This window comes from Myxocyprinus asiaticus, chromosome 20, assembly GCF_019703515.2.
Source record: "Myxocyprinus asiaticus isolate MX2 ecotype Aquarium Trade chromosome 20, UBuf_Myxa_2, whole genome shotgun sequence".
In the NCBI taxonomy this organism is placed as follows: Eukaryota; Metazoa; Chordata; class Actinopteri; order Cypriniformes; family Catostomidae; genus Myxocyprinus; species Myxocyprinus asiaticus.
This window is the reverse complement of record NC_059363.1, coordinates 6,594,049-6,614,964: the sequence shown is the minus strand read 5'-3', so window position 1 is coordinate 6,614,964 and position 20,916 is coordinate 6,594,049. Positions and strand designations below refer to the sequence as shown.

The following is a 20,916-nucleotide window of genomic DNA, read 5'->3' as shown; positions in this document are numbered from 1 at the left end:
TTTATATAAAGTAAAACCAGTATTTTTACCACTGCAAGCAATAATAGACACAACTGAGGAAGATGAAGAGGCCAAGAGTCAAATTACAATTAAAAATCAATATGAAAAGCTTAAAGAATGTATCCCTAAAAATTGGAAAGATATAATAGAGGAAAATCAGAAACCTATTACAGAGAAGAAAATATATGTGTTTTTAAACATCAATGGAGAAAAAGTTCATTTAAATAGACTTGTTTTAAGGTGTTTTTCTATGTTTTTTTTTTTTTTTTTTTTTTTTTTTTTGTAAAGATGCATTTGTTGTGCCAAGATCAAATGCCTATTGGGAAAAAATATATGTTAATTTTGAAATTAAGAAAATATGGGAAAATTTAAGAATGAAGTGGAAGAGTCCTCTTTTAGAAAACTTTATTATGCCACAATTGTTTTTAACAGAAATGAGACTGTGCAAAATTGGTATAAGTACTGATGCAAAATGTAAAGTATGTTTAAATGAGGATGAATGATTACTCCATTTTTTTTTTTTTAATGTAAAAAGATAGAATGCTTTATAAAGAAATTCAAAACTATTGTCAATGCTTTATTGTTTGAAAAAATTGTTGTGCAAGAGGAATGGGAGACATTGTTTTTATTTGGTTTAACAGGACGGGCTAAAAATAAGTGTTCTGAATTAGATTTTAGCAGTTGCAAGGTACTCAATATGGATGAGAAGAAATGTTGTTAAACAAAAGCAAAGACAGGTCTTGATATGTGAGCTTTTTAAAAAAAAAAAAAAAAAATAATCTAAATATTATTTTAAATGTATTGTATGATTATTTAAATAATACTGTTCAACCAGATGTATTTGAGGAAAACATTGTTAAAAACAATGCATTTATTGAGAAAACATGGAATCGTATTCTTAAGTTACCTAATTGCTCGTAATTTATTTTTTCAATGGGATGTATATAATGCAATGTTGTTTTGCTTATGTCTAATTCTAAAAAAATAAAAAAAAGGACTTATGTTCTTATGAACACCTGAATCTCAATGATCTATTTAAATTGACCAGGATGGCCGAGTGGTTAAGATGTTGCATTTAAGGTCCTATGGGCACATGTCTTGGTGTGTTCAAGCCCAACCTCTGGTAACTGTGATTTCTAGTCTTCTACATATCCTAACTGCAGAAATAAACAGTATGGCTGTGTGGTTAAGCTGTTGGACTTAAGGTCCGATCGGATGCAGGTTCTTATTGGTACAAACCCCACTCATGGTAACTGATTTCTATTCTACTTTCCTTAATTGTAAAGAAAATAGACTTTTAGAAAGCAAGTCAATTTGCTCAAAATGTAATGTCATTACAATAGACTGCTGAACCCCTTAATTGCAATTACTTTACAATAGTCTACTGAACATCTGAATCTTAAATAATGTAGTTAATCTGACCAGGATGGTTGTGTGGTTAAGGCATTGGGCTTAAGCTCCAATAGACACATGTCTTTGTGGGTTCAAACCCCACTCCTGGTAACTGCAGTTTATTTTCTACTACTAACTTAACTGCAAAGAAAGTAATCTTCTAGAAAGCAAGCAAATTTGCTCAAGCTGTAATGTCATTACAATAGTCTACTGAACATTGAAATCCTAACAGCTCAGTCAGGATGGCTGAGTAGTTAATGTGTTGGTCATAGAAAGCAAATGCATTGTGAGTTTGAACCCCACTCTTGGTAATTGTGCTTTCTGTTCTTCTACATGCATTAACTGCAAAGAAAACAGGACTTTTTCAAACCAATTTGCTCAAAATGTGATGTCATTACAATAGTCTACTGAACAACAGAATTTTCAATTGACCAAGATGGATGATTGGTTAAGGTGTTGGACTTAAAACCCAGTGGACACATGCAATTGTGTGAAATTCTTGGAGTCTGATTGGTCTGACCCACAATGGATTGTTCTGAGGGTGGGTGCTTCCTGTTTCAGTTTCTGCCTGTAAGCAGGCAGAAGCAGAATGGAAGAGTAGCAGGGGGAGGGATTTGTAGCGATCCCGGAAGGGAGAGTAGCAGTGGTCCAAAACCCGGTCCTCTTGTGTGTTAAAACTGATGTGTTGGTGGTATTTTGGTGCAATTGATTTAAAATTGGCTTTGTTAAAGTCCCTGGTCACAATGAACGTGGCCTCAGGGTGCGCGGTTTCCTGCTTGCTTATAATCCCGTACAGTTCCTTGAGTGCCCGGTCTGTGTCGGCTTGTGGGGGGATGTACACAGCTGTGATAATGACCGCTGTGAATTCCCTCGGTGTCGACACAGAAGCATGAGAAATTCCAGATCAGGAGAGCAGAAAGACTTGATAGAATGTACAGGTGCATCTCAATAAATTAGAATGTCGTGGAAAAGTTCATTTATTTCAGTAATTCAACTCAAATTGTGAAACTCGTGTATTAAATAAATTCAATGCACACAGACTGAAGTAGTTTAAGTCTTTGGTTCTTTTAATTGTGATGATTTTGGCTCACATTTAACAAAAACCCACCAATTCACTATCTCAAAAAATTAGAATACATCATAAGACCAATAAAAAAAACATTTTTAGTGAATTGTTGGCCTTCTGGAAAGTATGTTCATTTACTGTATATGTACTCAATACTGGGTAGGGGCTCCTTTTGCTTTAATTACTGCCTCAATTCGGCGTGGCATGGAGGTGATCAGTTTGTGGCACTGCTGAGGTGGTATGGAAGCCCAGGTTTCTTTGACAGTGGCCTTCAGCTCATCTGCATTTTTTGGTCTCTTGTTTCTCATTTTCCTCTTGACAATACCCCATAGATTCTCTATGGGGTTCAGGTCTGGTGAGTTTGCTGGCCAGTCAAGCACACCAACACCATGGTCATTTAACCAACTTTTGGTGCTTTTGGCAGTGTGGGCAGGTGCCAAATCCTGCTGGAAAATGAAATCAGCATCTTTAAAAAGCTGGTCAGCAGAAGGAAGCATGAAGTGCTCCAAAATTCCTTGGTAAACGGGTGCAGTGACTTTGGTTTTCAAAAAACACAATGGACCAACACCAGCAAATGACATTGCACCTCAAATCATCACAGACTGTGGAAACTTAACACTGGACTTCAAGCAACTTGGGCTATGAGCTTCTCCACCCTTCCTCCAGACTCTAGGACCTTGGTTTCCAAATGAAATACAAAACTTGCTCTCATCTGAAAAGAGGACTTTGGAACACTGGGCAACAGTCCAGTTCTTCTTCTCCTTAGCCCAGGTAAGACGCCTCTGATGTTGTCTGTGGTTCAGGAGTGGCTTAACAAGAGGAATACGACAACTGTAGCCAAATTCCTTGACATGTCTGTGTGTGGTGGCTCTTGATGCCTTGACCCCAGCCTCAGTCCATTCCTTGTGAAGTTCACCCAAATTCTTGAATCGATTTTGCTGGACAATCACAAGGCTGCGGTTCTCTCGGTTGGTTGTGCATCTTTTTCTTCCACACTTTTTCCTTCCACTCAACTTTCTGTTAACATGCTTGGATACAGCACTCTGTGAACAGCCAGCTTCTTTGGCAATGAATGTTTGTGGCTTACCCTCCTTGTGAAGGGTGTCAATGATTGTCTTCTGGACAACTGTCAAATCAGCAGTCTTCCCCATGATTGTGTAGCCTAGTGAACCAAACTGAGAGACCATTTTGAAGGCTCAGGAAACCTTTGGAGGTGTTTTGAGTTGATTAGCTGATTTGGCATGTCACCATATTCTAATTTTTTGAGATAGTGAATTGGTGGGTTTTTGTTAAATGTGAGCCAAAATCATCACAATTAAAAGAACCAAAGACTTAAACTACTTCAGTCTGTGTGCACTGAATTTATTTAATACACGAGTTTCACAATTTGAGTTGAATTACTGAAATAAATGAACTTTTCCACGACATTCTAATTTATTGAGATGCACCTGTACATTCCTCTGATCACACCAGGATTTGTTGATCATAAAACATACACCACCACCTCTGCTTTTACCTGAGAGGTCTTTCGCTCTGTCCGCTCGGTGCATGGAGAACCCCGCGGGTTTGATGGCTGAGTCTGGAATCTCCGCAGACATCCAAGTTTCTTTAAGGCAGATAATGCAGCAGTCCCTCTTCTCTCATTGGAAAGAGCTCTCGCAGAGCTTGTTGTCCAGAGACTGAACATTTGCCAGTAGAATACTGGATAGCAGGGGTCGATTTGCACGACGTCTTACTCTGATGAGAACGCCAGCTCTGTTTCCCCTTTTCCTTCTGCGTTTTCGCGGCCGGGCAGCCCAGACAAAGGGCTCCGCTGGTGTGTTTGAAAACAGTAGGTCGGAATTGAGGAATTTGAAGCCTGGTTTACTGTGTGTAATTGTAGAACCAATGTCCAAAAGTGTTTGTCTGTCATAGACACAAGGCAGACAACATCCAAGACAAAAAACATAAGAATTGTAAACAAAACAAACAAAAAACTACAATGTTGTTTTGGAATTCGCATCGCAGCAGCCATACTCGGCACCATCTTGAGTCCAATCTTGAGTCCAAAACCAACTTCTGGTAACTGTGATTTCTTTTCTACTACTAATTTAACTGTAAAGAAAGTAATCTTCTAGAAAACAAGCCAATTTGCATGAGCTGTAATGTCATGACAGTAGTCTAGTGAACATCTGAATCTTGGCAAGTCAAACCAGCTGACCAGGATGGCCGAGTGGTTAAGGCGTTGGATTTAAGCTCCAATGGACACATGTCCTCGTGGGTTCGAACCCCACTCCTGGTAACTGTGTTTTCTTTTCTACTACTAACTTAACTGCAAAGAAAGTAATTTTCTAGAAAGCAAGCAAATTTACACAAGCTGTTATGTCATTACAATAGTCTATTGAACATCTGAATCATAATGACCCAGTCAAGCTGAGTGGTTAATGTGTTGGGTCTAGAAATCAAATGAACACATGTCCTTGTGGGTTTGAACCCCATTCCTGGTAACAATAAACTATGTTCTTCTACATACATTAATTGCAAAGCAAACATGATTTTTTTCAAAGCAAACCAATTTGCTCAAAATGTAATGTCATTACAATAGTCTACTGAACAACCAAATTTTCAAGTTGATCAGGATGGATGAGTGGTTAAGGTGTTGCACAATTGCATGAACACATGCAATTGTGTGATCAAAACCCACTCCTGGTAAGTGTGATTTGTCTGTTTCTACATACCCAACCTGCAAATAAAAAAGGTCTTTAAGAAAGCAAGCTGATTTGCACATAATATCATTACAATAGTCTACTGAACATCTGAATCTTAGCACAACAAGCAGGATGGCTGAGCAGTTGAAGGTATTGGACTTAAGATCCAATAGGTGCATGTCATTGTGGGTTTGATCCTCACTCCTGGTAACAAAAAACTATATTCTTCTACACACCTTAACTACAAATAAAACATGGCTTTTAGAAAAAAAGCAGATTTGCTGAAGCTGTAATGTCATTACAATAGTATACTGAACACCTGAATCTCAGTGATCCATTTAAGCTGACCAGGATGGCTAAGTGGTTAAGGCATTGGATTGAAGATCCAATCAACACATGCTGTCATAGTTTGGAACTATGTAACTGGGATTTCTATTCTTCCTGTCTCTCAACTACAAAGAAAAACTGTACCAAAGCATTAGAAATTAAAGAAGTCAAGCTAATTTTCTGAGACTGTAACATGATAACAGTTTACTGAAGACCTAACTCTCAACAGACAAGCTGTCAAACCAGACCAGAATAGCTGAGTGGTTAAGGTCCAATGGACACATGTCCTTATGGTACAAACCCCACTCATGGTAACTGTGACTCCTATTCTATACTTTTAGAAGCAAACAAATTTTCTCATGCTGTAATATCATTACAATAGTCTACTGAACACCTGAATCTCAATGAAATTTTCAAGAAGGCCGACTGGTTAATGTGTTGGACTTAAGATCCAATGGACACATGCAACTGTGGGTTCAAAACCCACTCCTGGTAACTATGATTTGTCTGTTTCTACATACCCCAACTGCAAATAAATTAGGTCTTTAAGAAAGCAAGCCAATTTGCTCAAGCTGTAATGTCATTACAATAGTCTACTGAACACCTGAATCTCAAAAAAACAGACAAGATGAACAGGATGGCCTAGTAGTTAAGGTGTTGTACTTAAGATCCAATGGGCACATGTCCTTGTAGATTTCAACCCCACTTCTGGTAACTATGATTTCTAGCCTTCTACATACCCTAACTGCAAAGAAATTAAACTTTTAGAAGCAAGCAAATTTGCTCAAGCTGTAATGTCATAACAATAGTCTACTGAACATCTGAATCCTAATGACACAGTCAAACTGACTAGGATGGCTGAGTGGTTAATGGGTAAGAAATGGAATGAACACATGGCCTCTTCAGTTTGAACCCCACTTCTGGTAACTGTGATTTCTATTCTTCAACATACATTAACTGCAAATAAAGTTGACTTTTAGAAAGCAAGACAATTTGCTCAAGCTGTAATGTCATTACAATAATCTATTGAACACCTGGATCTTAACAAAACACCCAAGTTGACCAGGATGCCCGAGTGGTTAAGGCACTAGAAAAAAGATCCAATGGTTCTTCTACAAACTTCAACTGCAAAGAAAACAGGACTTTAAGAAAGCAAGCCAATTTGCTCAAGATGTAAAGTCATTACAATAGTCTAGCCAGCCACGATGGCTGAGTGGTTAAGGGGTTGGAATTAAGATCCAATGGACAGATATAACCCCAATTTAACCCCAATCCAAAGTTAACCCCAACTGTAACAGGGCTTTTATAATGTAGATGAGATTTTGTTTTGTGTTTTGGCTTTCAATTTTAGTTTAGTTTTATTTAGTTTTACTGGCACGTAAATAGTTTTTATTTCATTTTTATTTTTTGAAAATGTCCCTAGTTTTTATTTAGACTTAGTATAGTTTTAGTTTTCATATGTTACAACACCACAACATAGCTGTAAAACTTTGTTATAAGGTTGCATATGTAAAAATTTTTTTTAACTACATTAGTTTTTATAAACTAACAGTGAACAACACTTACAGCGTATAGTTAATGTTATTTCCAACATACACAAGTACATTTTTAACATTAAAAATGTGGTCACACTTTATATTAGGTGGCCTTAACTACTATGTACTAACATTAAATACATACAAGACTATGTATTTACTGTGTAACTACATGTTGTTCTGCAAAAATCCTACATTTGATGCTACTGAGGTTGAGGTGTGGGTAGGAGTAAGGGTAGGGTTAGGGGTTAGAGTTAGGTTTTGGGGTAAGGGTTGTGTTAGTGGTAAAGTTAACACTGTAACTACACATGTAATTAAATGCAGGTACTTTAAATGTAATTACAATGCAACAACATGTATGTAAATAATAAGTACATTGTATCAATGGTTAAGTACATAGTAGTTAAAGCCACCTAATATAAAGTGGGTCTGAAAATGTGAAAACATTAATGCATTATGAACTAAAATGAACTAGAATGAACAAATGTAGATTTATAAATTACCATTAACCAAGATTAATAAATGATACAAAAATATGTAGTTCATTGTTAGTTCATGATACCTAATGCATTAACCAATGTTAACAAAAGGAACCTTATTGTAAAATGTTAAATATAGTTTTTTGTTTGTTCACGAGGCAACAAGTCCAACTTTACTGTAAAGTTAGTCTGCATGTGATGACACTTGATCAGAAGTAATAAAAAATAATACCATCACAGTTTAAAATGTTATTTGTCAAATTCAAACAACACAGCATACTGTAGCATTTGCTGACATGAATAAAATGTGCTATAAATGTTCCTTCGTCGATACATTAATCCGTAACTACACTCCTTAGCATTTACTGTATCAGCATGGACTGGAATCACACGGGTTTTGTATCAGGTAGCCCGCACCAGAGAACAACTAGACACTTATTTGCCAAAGTTCCGAAGTTCATGGAGTTTAGGGATGGGCGGATCGATACTAAAGTATCGATACTTCCGATAATGATGTGGTATCAAGAATATCGATCCTCACATAAAAATATCGATTCTGAATTTTTTTTTTTAAACTAGTGATCTTATTATTTAGATAACATGAATATTAATGCATCTCATAAGCTTTGAGGTGGAAAAAAGAATTATATTAGCGAATTGTTGTATGGCACCAGAACTATTTTCTCTTCCGCTCATCTTGACGCGCAGAAATGCTAAAATACACAAGCAGTTACAGACAGCGCTCACCCTTTCAGTCATAGCACTCGTTAAAAGAGGGAGCAGTGCTTTCCTGAGCTAATGACAGAAAAACAGCATCTGGAGTTATTCACACAAAGTAATGAAAAACCTAGATGTGACATGTATTATAATGGGCTTGTGGGACCATTTTTACAGGCTCTCTTAAATTCAGAGTTGTTAAAACATTGATAATGATCTTTAATCCTCGTTAATAAATGATACCCTCATGAAAACTACCCATGGATTTACTGTAGTAATATTGTATTTACCATGACTGTAGTAACCATGTTTTTTTTGTTTTTTTTTTGGCAGTAACCAAGGTTTTGATACAATTAACCATGGTTTTGCTACAGCATTACTGTAGTATCCATATTGTAACTTGGTTTTAGTAATAGCAGCCATATACTAATATCTATGGTTAATTTTGTGGTTTTATATGTCACTTATACTAACTAATTTTTAAAAGGTAAACAAAGCAGCCTAATAATTTTCTGCTTAGGCCTATAAATATATATAAAAAATTAAGTAATAATTTAAGTTACTAATTTTATCCAAAGAGTTCGTAAACATTATATTTATTAGAGGTATCGATATTGGTATCGGTATTGGTATCGATATCAGCGATACTGGCCTAAAATTACTTGGTATCGGATCGAAAAGAAAATAAGTAGTATTACCCATCCCTAATGGAATTAAACATATTTAGAAGTTTTGTTTGAGGCTCCAATTTATTTTGTGCTGTCTTTGCGATATTTCCGAGATGGCAAGTGCTCTCTCGCTTGCTAGTTTATTTTGGTGTTCAGAGTACCTCCCCCAGATAAAAGTGCCTCTAACGTAACGTGCAGGTGAACTGTGATTGGTTGTTTTCATATGTCAGTCAGAAACACTCTTTTTTTAGGAAAACACTCTTAAATAAGTCTTGAGAGATTATTTAAATCTGATCATCCAACAATTGAAAAACAAAAACTAAAGTCATTTTCTCCATAATGATCTATTTGGTTTTCGTTCGTTTTGTAGTGCACATTTATAGTTTCAGTTTAGTTTAAGTTTTTTTTAAAAAACTTCCATTTTTATTTTTATTTTAGTTAACGGCTAGTTGTCTTAGTAATCGTAAATAATAATAATAACCTTGATCTGAACAACAATTGGCTTGTCCAGTCATCAGGTTGGCAGAGTGGTTAAGGGGTTGGACTTGAGCTCTAATGGACACTTGTCCTTGTGGGTTTGAACCCTACTTCAGGTAGAAGAATGGAGGTTTGCACCAAAACGATGTCTGACAACAGCTGTTCTTTGAGCCTTTATCTTGTTTTGGTTGTCTATGAAACATTTAAATCACAAAATTATTTCTATTAAATAATACTTCCAAATGGAGTCCAATTTATTGATGTATCCATTAAACATACAGTATATACAGTGGCAACCAAAGTAAATTGATGATCCATTTTCAGAAAAAACCTGTAGACTTCAGTGGCTGTTACAGCAGGCTAAATCCTTTTGTTTTTAGCACCTGAAGAGACATCAAGAATTGTTTTGACTCTGATGAGGGCGGGAGCCGTGAGGGTCGATTGATTCAAATGGTGGTCTCATAGTCTGTTAGAGACTGTTTCAGCTGGCTCTTAGAGGATTATTGATCAGTCCTGCTTTTTCACCTGTCTAAACATATCTGTGCAGAGGCTTATCAAAGCCTAATTTAGACCATCATTGGATTTGGATCTGAATGCCGGAGGCTGAAACTGCAGTTGAAAAAATACAAAATCACCAAGAGTGCTCAGATACTAAACCAGCATTTTTCTCAGGGATGAATATAGTATTGATCTTTAAATAAGACATGGAAATAAAATGAAAAATCATGAAAAAATGACTCTGAATATATACTGTATGTCACAGAAACACTATATCATACTACATGTCCACTCCTTTGCTTTGGTCCTTGGAAGAAAGGGTTTGCACAATGTTATATAGACAAGTAGTATATGGTCTTGGTTCAACATCCTTTGCTGTTACTAATACAATTCACCTAACAACTAATTATAGCTTTAACACCAACCCTACCCCTAAAATCTAAGGCCATTGATCAGTTGATAGAAATGTTGTTTCAGGAACAACAAAGGATGTTGATGTAGGAATATGTCCTAAATCATATGTGTAAATCATGTTAAACAAAATATCAAAGATATCTGTTTGCTCAAAGGACTAGATTTTGTACAGAATCCTTAATGTTGTATATAAAAATCACTCAAAATCAGCCACGTGTAACCAATCAGGAAGGCTGAGTGGTTAAGGTGTTGGAGGTCTAATGGCCACATAGCCTTGTGGGTTCTAATCCCACCCTGCTTTCAAGTTAACAACAAACAATTAAGATTGAGCTATTGTTATGTTTCCTCTAAAGATTACAACTTCAACAGATAAGATTTGGCTGTGCATGTCTACCAGCACTAACCAGCGTGGATCAGCAAGGGAGATAATTAGGCTTTTCTCTTCTGTTTGTGTGCACGCCTTTAAAGGTCTTAGTGGTGTATCTGGGAGTGATGCTTTAATGAACTGTACAGAACAAGAAAGGTAAGAGGTTAGTTTGTGTGCATTCCAGAGCAGATCACACCCGGTTGACCGCTTTGCCTTTCAAAGTATACTCTTCTGACTGCGAACGAACACGAACACGTTCGACTCATGCGCACTACGACTGCTTTTCTTTACTCCTTTAGTACATTTTTATTACAGAAGCGCACAGGCGAGGAATGCCTGCTTCTCAAGAAAATCAGGATTTACTGTGCTGTCTGTGCTAATGCCGAAATTTCCTTCACGCACACTGTGTGCAGAGCAAACACCAATGCGGAGAACCGAAGTATACTTTGGCCTTTAGTTTCTCATATAAGCAGAAAGAAAGTGTCAGTTTTTTGACTTTGCTACAGCCACTTTGCTATTACCTTGAGGCACCATCATTCATACTGAGGCAGAAGTTCTCCACCTCTGCCAACTTGTGCAAATCTATTCAAGGTCAAACAGGCTGGAGAGAAAAAATTGCTTGCTGTACAGTCATTTAAGGTAGCCAAGGTCTCCTGGCACTGAAATCACTTCACATTATATAGAAATACACCCCTATGGCTATTGTAGAGGAACTCAACCATTGCGGCTGAAACCTGCTATTTGATAACGCAAAGAAAATATTTAGCTTCTCTTGCAAACCGATAAAATTTCTGACAAAAGGAGAGGAGCAAAGTGATTACTGTGAGAAACAAAGTGAGGTAAAAATAAACACCCTGGCAGACATGAGTTGAAGGAAATATAGCTGGAAGTTATAATAGTACTCTGTGTTTGTTTAGGATCACATCTGGCGATATAGTTATAGTTCAACCTAAGAAGGCATCAGCTTGAGTGTTTTGGAGGCCAACCGACTGAGATGCTTTCCTTAAAAATGATAAAATCGCCACCTGGATACATTTTCAGAGGTAATTAATGTGTGAATGTGGAAAGCGTTTTGTGTTATCCCCATAGGGCTGTGACAAGGTGTATGGCTCGGCTCCAAGATGTTGTGTGAAGTGCAAAGTGAGGTAATTATTGTGACACTCATTAATGTTAGAAAAACAGTTTTCTCTCTCACACACACTTCTAATGCACATACATGCTGACCAAAACCTTGTTTTCCCAAGTACTAAAGAGCTGGGAACCAAAGTCTTGTCACCCAAACTCTTTGTCTTTACCATGTGCTTCTAATTTCAGCCCTCTTGTCCTACTTGCTTGCTAGAGAGACCTGATGAGAAAAGATGGAAACAATTCATGTTAAAAGCCAAAACACGTCAAGAGGGAAAATTAGAAGGACACTTTGCTTGAATTGGCTTGAACCGAACTTAGCTGAGATGTGGATGTGTTATTTTGCCGAGGCGTTAATGAGATTTCCTTAATTAGCATCTTAGAGGAACACTCTGACTTGGAAAATACAGACAGCAACTCTCGCCCCAATCATTTCCATAAAATGCCTAATATTTAAACTCTTTAAGCCATCATTACCATCAAATACACTTCTAAAACAATATATAAACACAAAACAAGAAGAGCGGTGCTTGCCAGTCCAAAACTCGCCACTATGATCCTAGGGTGTTCTAAGTGGTAGGTAGGGTGTTGCTATGCGGTTGCTAGGGTGGTTACTTCATTAAAAAACAATTCTAGTCCCTTGTATGGCTCCAGTGGAAACTGTTTTATCATCCAACATACAAAAATCATGTCTGATCACTTGGAAATGTAATCGAGTGCAACAGTTTGGTTCCAGAAGTAAAATATTTTCCATAGTGGAAGTGATTTTTAATTATATGTTATTAACCTTTAAAGAAGTAAGCTACTGTGAGCTTTGAGGTTGTTAATCAATCATAAAGGCTTCTGTTGAAGCCATCAGTCTGCATTATTTCAACTTCATTATGAAAAACAACTGTGTTTAATAGAGGAATTTCTACTGAAGAACTACAATACCCTTGAATCATGAAGAGAAAGATCCACCAATCAGAGAGTTGCAGCCAAAGAGCCCAGTAGTGACCTCGAAGCTGATTGGTTTGGTTCGTGGCTTAAAACATCTATACAAAGACTTTTATGGAATCTCTATGGAAAAAAAGAATGGGAAAAATACTTCTGGAATCAAGAAGGCTGAAAAAGGGGGAGGGGACTGTTGCGCTTTATAGCAAACTTCTCCTCACACAGTTTGAGGTAACATTCATGCGTGTAGCATAAACAATGAAGAGAAGTTACGCACCAAAGTTTAGTATGTAGGGTTAAGGGTTTTGAAAAATCCCTAGAACCAAGTAAGTGCAATAGTAATAGTGAAAAATGTATTTCTCACCTGTCCATCATTAAGGGGGCCTGAGGTCTTCCTTTCCACTCTTAAATGAGTGTTCCTCTCCAATGCGTTCTCAACCAAACAGAGATTCAACCTGGAGTTTGACAGCTTATCAAGAATCCATTAGTTCTCCGTGTTGCGCTATTTGTGGATGGTAGACAATGTTGAGCACCCCTCTTCTAGTGCATCCGCACCAGATAGAAGCGTTTCCTCAGCCGTGAGCGGATATCTTAATCCCCACACCTGAGCACTCACAACTGCCTACGCTTTGTCTCTCCACTCTGATCTCTCTCTCTTTCATTGTCATTCTCCCCCCCCTCTCTCTCTCTCTCACTTTGACTATTTCTTTTTTAGTTTCTTCCCTTCATGTCTTGGTTTGTCGTCTTCTAGCTGATTACACTGTCCAGGAGAAGATGTTCAAGCTCAAGATGAGAATGCAAAAGAAGTGAGAATAGCCTATAGAACATACAGACCCAGAAGACACAGACAGGAACAACATCCTATACAGACTTTCTGCTGATTATGTCTACTTTTCAATCCCCGCACCAATCTTGCTCTCTCTGTCTCTCTCTCTCTCTCTCTCTCTCTCTCTCTCTCTCTCTCTCTCTCTCTCTCTCGCTCTCTCTCGCTCTCTCCATCTGTAACATACTTCACACTCCTCCAAGGATCTATTTTCAACACCATGGGCAACATTAAAGTTGGACCCAGTGCTCTGGCACCTCTGCACTCACTATTTCCATGCTGTGCCAGAAAATCAGACAGCGATAGAAGCAAACTAAATTACATCAGCATACAGGTCCAATGTTCTCTTAGAGGGCTGTACAATGCAGGCAGAGTATACATGCAATGCCACATGGGAAATATCTGCTGTGCACCATCGTGGTGATCTGCTACAGAGATGCATATAAGGCTGAGACGATCAGGTACATATATCAAGGGAAGACATTTAACCATGCTGAAGATGATACAGGAAGACAAGCAAATGAGGAAGAGGTTGGCACACAAGTTCTGGAGGCCCTCAGGTTCATAGCAGACCAAAAATTAGGTCTGATTTTACTATTTTATCAAGAAAACCTTTTCAAGCAAACATTTGATCTGCTGGTAATTATTATAGCTGTGGCCTTTTGGTCAGTGGCCATTGAGCTGTGGTGCTCATGTGGATGATGTGAGTTTAAACTGAACTTACATGCAGTAGGTGTCTATTTTTCCATATTTATGGTAATTTTCTGAAAAGGATCCAAAAATCACATATCTAAAGTATCTATAAGTTTACTCTAATAATAGGGCTATAGAAAGACAATAGAGTGCAATAGGCTGGTTCTGGAAATAAAAATCACATTAATTTTTTTCCATAGGGGAACTTATTATTAACGATTAATTAAAAACCTTTAAAGACAGACCTGCCGTGAGCTCTGAGGTTGTTAATCGATGATATATATGGTATATGCTTCTACTGAAGCCATTGGTCTGCATTATTTCAACTTCATAAAAAAAAAAAAAAAAAAAAAAAAAAAAGTGTAATAGCAGAATTCCAGGTTAAGAACTACACTACCCATGGTGCTGAAGAGCAAAGATCCGCAAATCAGAGAATTGCAACATAAGAACTCAGTAGCAACCGCCCACTCCCATGACGCACTGTGAATGACAAAAAAAAGTCAGTCTCCCTATAAAATGTGGCGAGGGGACTGGTGGGCCCTTATTAACTGATTTTGGAAATGCAGGAAACAAAATATATTTATAAACACATATTATGATAAATATGTTAAAATCATTATAAATTCTAATACATAGACCTATATTAAAATATAAAAATGTTCAGATATTTCCCTTTATGGCAACTTGTGTATAAAGAAAAAAAAAACAATGCTAGGGGTAATTGATTTTTGTATTTTATTTTATTATAATTTTGTATTTTATTGTAACATTTTATGCCGTTGTGCATAAAAAAATAATAAATAAATAAATAAATAAAATTTGAACAATGACAGGAAAAAAAGTCCCCTGTAATCTTGTTCATCATATTTTTATGTAAATCTGAATATATATGCATTACCACAGCGTTAAAAAAAAATTAAAAGAGTTAAATGTTGTATTTAATTAATTGTATGATTATAATTGCCCCAAGAATAAGCAAATTAGCTATCCAGGGGGTATCCTGTTTCATTCGGGGGAACTGAGACCCCCCTAGACTCCCCTAGACCCCCTGTAATTCGCACCATGGCCTTGGTATTACATGTCCAAAAAACTATAGTATTACAATGGTACCATGTCCATAATAAAACCATGGTACTTTTTGGTTAGTGAAGTTCCTTTGACAAAGATTTTATCATGCTATGTTCTGGACATAGGACATGTTTGGCCAAGACATGAGTAATGAGTAATACACTAGAGTCAGACCTACCCTACAGGCAAAAAGAGTGTAATTTCTTAGTGTAGTCAGGCTCTGGTCAGGGCAAAACTCTAAATTCAGCACTGAACTTCACAACTGTCCTTAAAATAACCTTCATTGTCCAAAACAAAAACTCCATCTCTCAGAATTTCCTTGGACATTCTGGGTGACGATGCTTCAATCATGCAACGAAAAGCCTGCAGCCCATATCACCCTGCAGCTGTGTTCTGGCAGTGCTTTGTGTCACAGGGGCTGTTTTCTAATTTCCCTGTCACTTTTTATATGTTCTGCTCCAATCCACAGTTGCTGAGCCGCCGCATTGAGATTCAACCCTAAACGCAGAGCATAAAAGGGGCAGGCCACATTGCGTTCCCACTTTCAAACCTGTATGCACAACGCTACTTGAATACCACACACCCCAGGGCTTTAAAAGAATTCACAACACAAATGTCTGTTACATATTGCTTCTAATTAGTCAGCATTCCATCCATATGGTGCAGATTAAAGGAGATTTGCTTCTATAACGAGAGTAAGAAAGGAAGAGAGGTAAGCTGTGAGAGGTTCAGGGACAGAATATACAGATCTGCTATATATATCAGCTCAATTGTGCTAATGAGTTTCATTAGCCAAAATAATTTGAATTGGGTCATGTTTTCACTGGATTCAGTGAAAAATCTGACTCAAAAAAGACAGAAGTTGTGTCTCTGTTTGAAAACTTGTACTGTGCACTAGAAGTACGTACTTCGGTGGTGATAGGGCAGTCCATTCTAGTGAGATTGTACAACGGTATTCGGACTATCCACCCTATCATAAAATTGCATCTTGATACCACAGACCCATGTGTTAAAGGAATATCCCGGGATCAATACAAGTTAAGCTCAATCGACAGAATTTGTGGCACAATGCTAATACCACAAAAATGAATTTCAACTCATCCCTCTTTTTCTTCAAAAAAAAAAAAAAAAAAAGCAAACATTGAGGTTACAGTGAGGCACTTACAATGTAAATTAATGGGGTACATTTTTGGAGGGTTTAAAGGCAGAAATGTGAAGCTTATTGTATATGTTTAAAAAAAATGTTTTATCCCCTTTTCTCCCAATTTGGAATGCCCATTTCCCACTACTTAGTAGGTCCTTGTGGTGGTGTGGTTACTCACCTCAATCTGGGTGGCAGAGGACAAGACTCAGTTGCCTCTGCTTCTGAGACCATCAATCCACACATCTTATCACATGGCTCATTGTGCATGCTACTCTCCATGATCCACGCACAACTTACCACACACCCCATTGAGAGTGAGAACCACTAATCATGACCACAAGGAGGTTACCCCATGTGACTCTACCTTCCCTAGCAACCGGGCCAATTTGGTTGCTTAGAAGACCTGGCTGGAGTCACTCAGCACACCCTGGATTCGAACTTGTGACTCCAGGGGTGGTAGTCAGCGTCAGTACTCACTGAGCTACCCAGACCCATGCTTATTGTATACGTTTATAAAACCACTTACATTAATTCTTTGATTAAAACGTGCATAAATTGTTTACATTGTCATTTTTTGGGAGTACAGGGTTTAAAGCGTTACATCGTCATGGCAAGTTGTAAGATTGGATTTAACAACACAGAAAAGGTCAGAAAGCAATTTTCTCACACTAAAATCATGTTAACATGCATATTGTTTATGTCTTGTGTCCATACTTTTAAAACAGTTACTATTTTAATGTTTACAGTTTGGCCCCATTTACTTCCATTGTATGTTCCACACTGTAACCCTGTGTGTGTGTGTGTGTGTGTGTGTGTGTGTGTGTGTGTGTGTGTGTGTGTTTTAAGAAAATGAGGGATAAGTCTAAATTAATTTTTGTAGTTATCAACATTATACCACAAATTATGTTAATTTATGTAAACTTTTAGTGAACCAAGAGTATTCCTTTAACAACTGTTAACATTTAGCAAAAACATTATCTTAAAAATGTTATTTTTAAATACCAGAAAAGCTCTTAATCTTTTGGAGAAAAGGCATGTGGTTTTGGACAAAATTATTGGTGATTTATTACTTTGCCCTCGAATGTGACATCATTTCCTGTCCATAAATGTGTCCAAAATAATTTTGCATGCTCAAAGCTGTAACCGCTGATGAATTTTAACCGCAGCTAATATAATTTGGAATAGGACTTTCTACTTAAAGGAACAAAACCAAGAAACCAAACTTTGGCCTTAAAAGCATCACTCAAATAAAAGCTTAACCAAAACTATTCCAGTCAGTTTGTGCATGTGTTTACAAAAGTTCAGAATTCGGACCAGATTTGAAAATCAATTACTAATTTATTAGCTTGCTGCACAACCCCTTTCCAAACTATGCTACGGTCTTTTGAAGTCAACATATCTGCTGCTAATGAAGCCATTAACATTAGTTAGATATTTGGAATACCTAATGAGCCAATATGAGTTAATTGACTGGGCTGAGAAGCATTTATTTTGGGGTCTAAAGTCAGCCCACCAAGATTAAACCAAGGGTTAATCAGAGCAGTCCCTTGAGAAAGTGAGGTTTTCCAGGCACAGTTTTTATAATTTTCTTGTAGCTCTTTCCTATGTACCCACACTGCAGTAGCACTTAAAAAAATAAACCAGTTAAATATGTCTAAATCATTGCAAAACAAGAAAATCTTTGCTTCTGAAGCAAGTGTGAGTTTGTTTGTCATTACTGTATGTGCTGTTCATTCTTGCATATCCTATATGATTTCAAGTTCTACTTATTTTTCACTCAACTAAAACACAAATAATCAGAGGACGCAAAGTGTGAGAGACAGTGTGTCCGTGTATTTGAGAATCTGGAGGCTGAATGATGATAGAGTATAACCAGAGGAATTGGACCCGTCTAAATCCCATGCAGTTCTGACCTGTGTGAGCTTTGCAGCGCTCAGAAGCTGTTTCTGCAGATAAGGTTCTCTCAGGCAGTCAGGCTCAGGAGATGTGACTGCTTCTTCACTGGATCATCAAACAAACCACAGACGCTGAGACCGCTCAAGCAAAAATAGAGTGCTTTGAGTTGGAATTCTGTTCAGTGAGTCAGCAATGGCAAAGCCAAAGAAATAGCAAGGTCAGTCATCTCATTGAACATATTCACCTCCTGTGCATATCAGGAATAGAATAGAATAGAATAGAATAGAACAGAATCTTCCCTCACTGAATAAACTTTACGAAATGTGAATAGGATTCGTATTGGAATTTTGATTTTCTTTTTTCATATTTTTATTTAATAATAATAATGATAATAACAATTATCAAATTAGTATTATTAGTAGTATTAGTATTAATAATAATAATAATGCAATTGATATCATTATTTTAATAATATTATTTACTAATTATATAATAATAATAATAATAATAATAATTAAATGCGCTTCTTACCAATCAGCAACTGTTGCCCTGCTGCCATTACTCTGACACGCGTTTGCTATTTTCCAATGACAGCCTATGGAAGTAATGTGCGTTTGAGTACTTTTAATCGGGATTTTATCAAAATAATCAAACAAATTTAAAACACGTTGTTACTGGGTCATTTGTAATAGTGAAACGAGTTACCTAGAGAGGATACACGCAGGGGTTTTCTTTCTTTCTTTTTTTTTTAGAATCTTTAAAAAAAAATCTGGAGAAGAGCATGTTATGGATTAAACTGTGTCAGCCCTCATTCCCAAATGAACATATAACATCTGCAACGACACCTACATTTGCTCCATGGTAAATGAAAGCTAATAACTGGATGTTAATTCATTTATGTATTGATTAAAGTCATAGTAAAAGCGATAGTAAATACAGTTCACAGCATCAACATGAGTGTGTTATCAGATGTTATAAACAGCTCTGTTTACTTACGCTAATGTTATTAGATGTGTAATCGCTATTAAATGAAGTTTTTCTCTTTTCAAGGTACTGTTATAATCATTTGCCTTGATTCTGATTCATAGTCTCTACAGTTTTAAATCAAATTACAGTGTAATTTAACAATTTCTTTTACAAAAAACTTAAGATAAACATGCATTACAATGTCACTTTTCATACCAGCCCACGTAAAAATGTTATCCATTCTGTTTATGAGAATATTTTTCCAAAAAACACGTCGTTCACTGCCATCTTCCTTTAATTCCAATGGGGAGTTCTGCAGAGCTTGTCAGAGTGAGCGACCATAACCAGCTGGGGTGGAGCTTAGTGAAGGGTCAATCATGATCCCATATTAATTCTGTTCACATTCCACATTTGACTAGGGTTCATTTATGGCCACATGTCCTTAATTATTATGAAACAAATTTAATGTGATATTTCCATAAATGCACTGTACATTCAGAGACAATTCCTCTGTATCAACTTGAGGTTGTTGAAGTGTGAAAGCCTATGGAATTAAATCACCCATTACATGGAATAAATGGTTTAAACCTGCAAACCTTTGGTTGACAGCCATAATCTTTAACCACCGGGTGACATCACCCCTATAGACACTTTCTGTTGAGCTGAAGAGTCTACTGGGTAATCTGGACAGTCTTTGGTCTATAAACCAAGTGATGCTGAGGTGAGCTAAATCTCATGAAGGCCAGTTCCATTACTGCTAATGCAGACTGGGAAACACAACATCACTGAACGCGCTGTTACCATAGTGACACTAATTAACAGCTGACAAAGTGACAGAGTGCTGGTCACACTGTGTGAATCAGCCGTTAAAGGACAAATGTAGGAATGCAACCGGATGGCTATGGATATCTGAACAGAACTATAAAGACCCACATTACTGTATAAGATGTGCAAAATATTCCTATCAATATTAGCAATATAAGCCCTTAAATAATTCACACGGAAAATTTTATTAAGTCATCATTTGCAAACCCTCATCCTGTTCCAAACCTAAAATGTTTTTTTTACTTTTGAGGAACACAAAAGGCAAAATGTCCGAGACTGATAGCCTCAGTCACCATTCACATTCATTGCATCTTTTATCCATTTAAAGAATGTGAAAGGTGACTGAGGCTATCAGTCCCTAACATTCTGTCTAAGATCTCCCTTTGTGTTCCACTTAAGAAGTGCTAATTCACATGCTGAATTAAAACGGCACAGCGGGCCATATGGAAGCTGTTCTTCCAAAATAATGTTTTCACAGTGGAAAAAGCCTTTCAGTGCTGTGGTTTCTTATCTAAAGCTTTGGCTGTCTCTGTTTTGTATCACAGTCTCCATTGCTATCCGTCTGATATTTTATCCATTACTGTATTAACAATCATTCATGCTGTTGTTTAAAGAGGGCTTCTGCAAGAATGGTTGCTCTATACATACTAGATTTGCTTGGATTATCTCGATTCTTCATGCAGCCTAAATCAATTGAGGCTCCTTAAGGAGGTTCTTGTACTGTAAGGTGATCTTAAAAGGATTCAGAAGCCCTTTATCCTGCGAAGGGAGGTCCATGTCCTTCATTCAAGAACACATAAGATCTATTTCTAGATC

At 37.1% G+C, this 20,916-nt stretch overlaps 1 protein-coding gene and 1 non-coding gene across 3 annotated transcripts in view; one reads left to right on the top strand and one right to left on the bottom strand.

Moving 5' to 3' along the window:
* Positions 1-20,916, bottom strand: part of kif26ba (kinesin family member 26Ba) — a 148,768-nt gene that overhangs the window by 41,554 nt on the left and 86,298 nt on the right. The gene's annotated exons all lie outside the window — the stretch shown is intronic.
* trnal-uaa (transfer RNA leucine (anticodon UAA)) lies at positions 4,657-4,739 on the top strand. Its single transcript has one exon. It is a non-coding gene; the product is annotated as a tRNA-Leu (tRNA).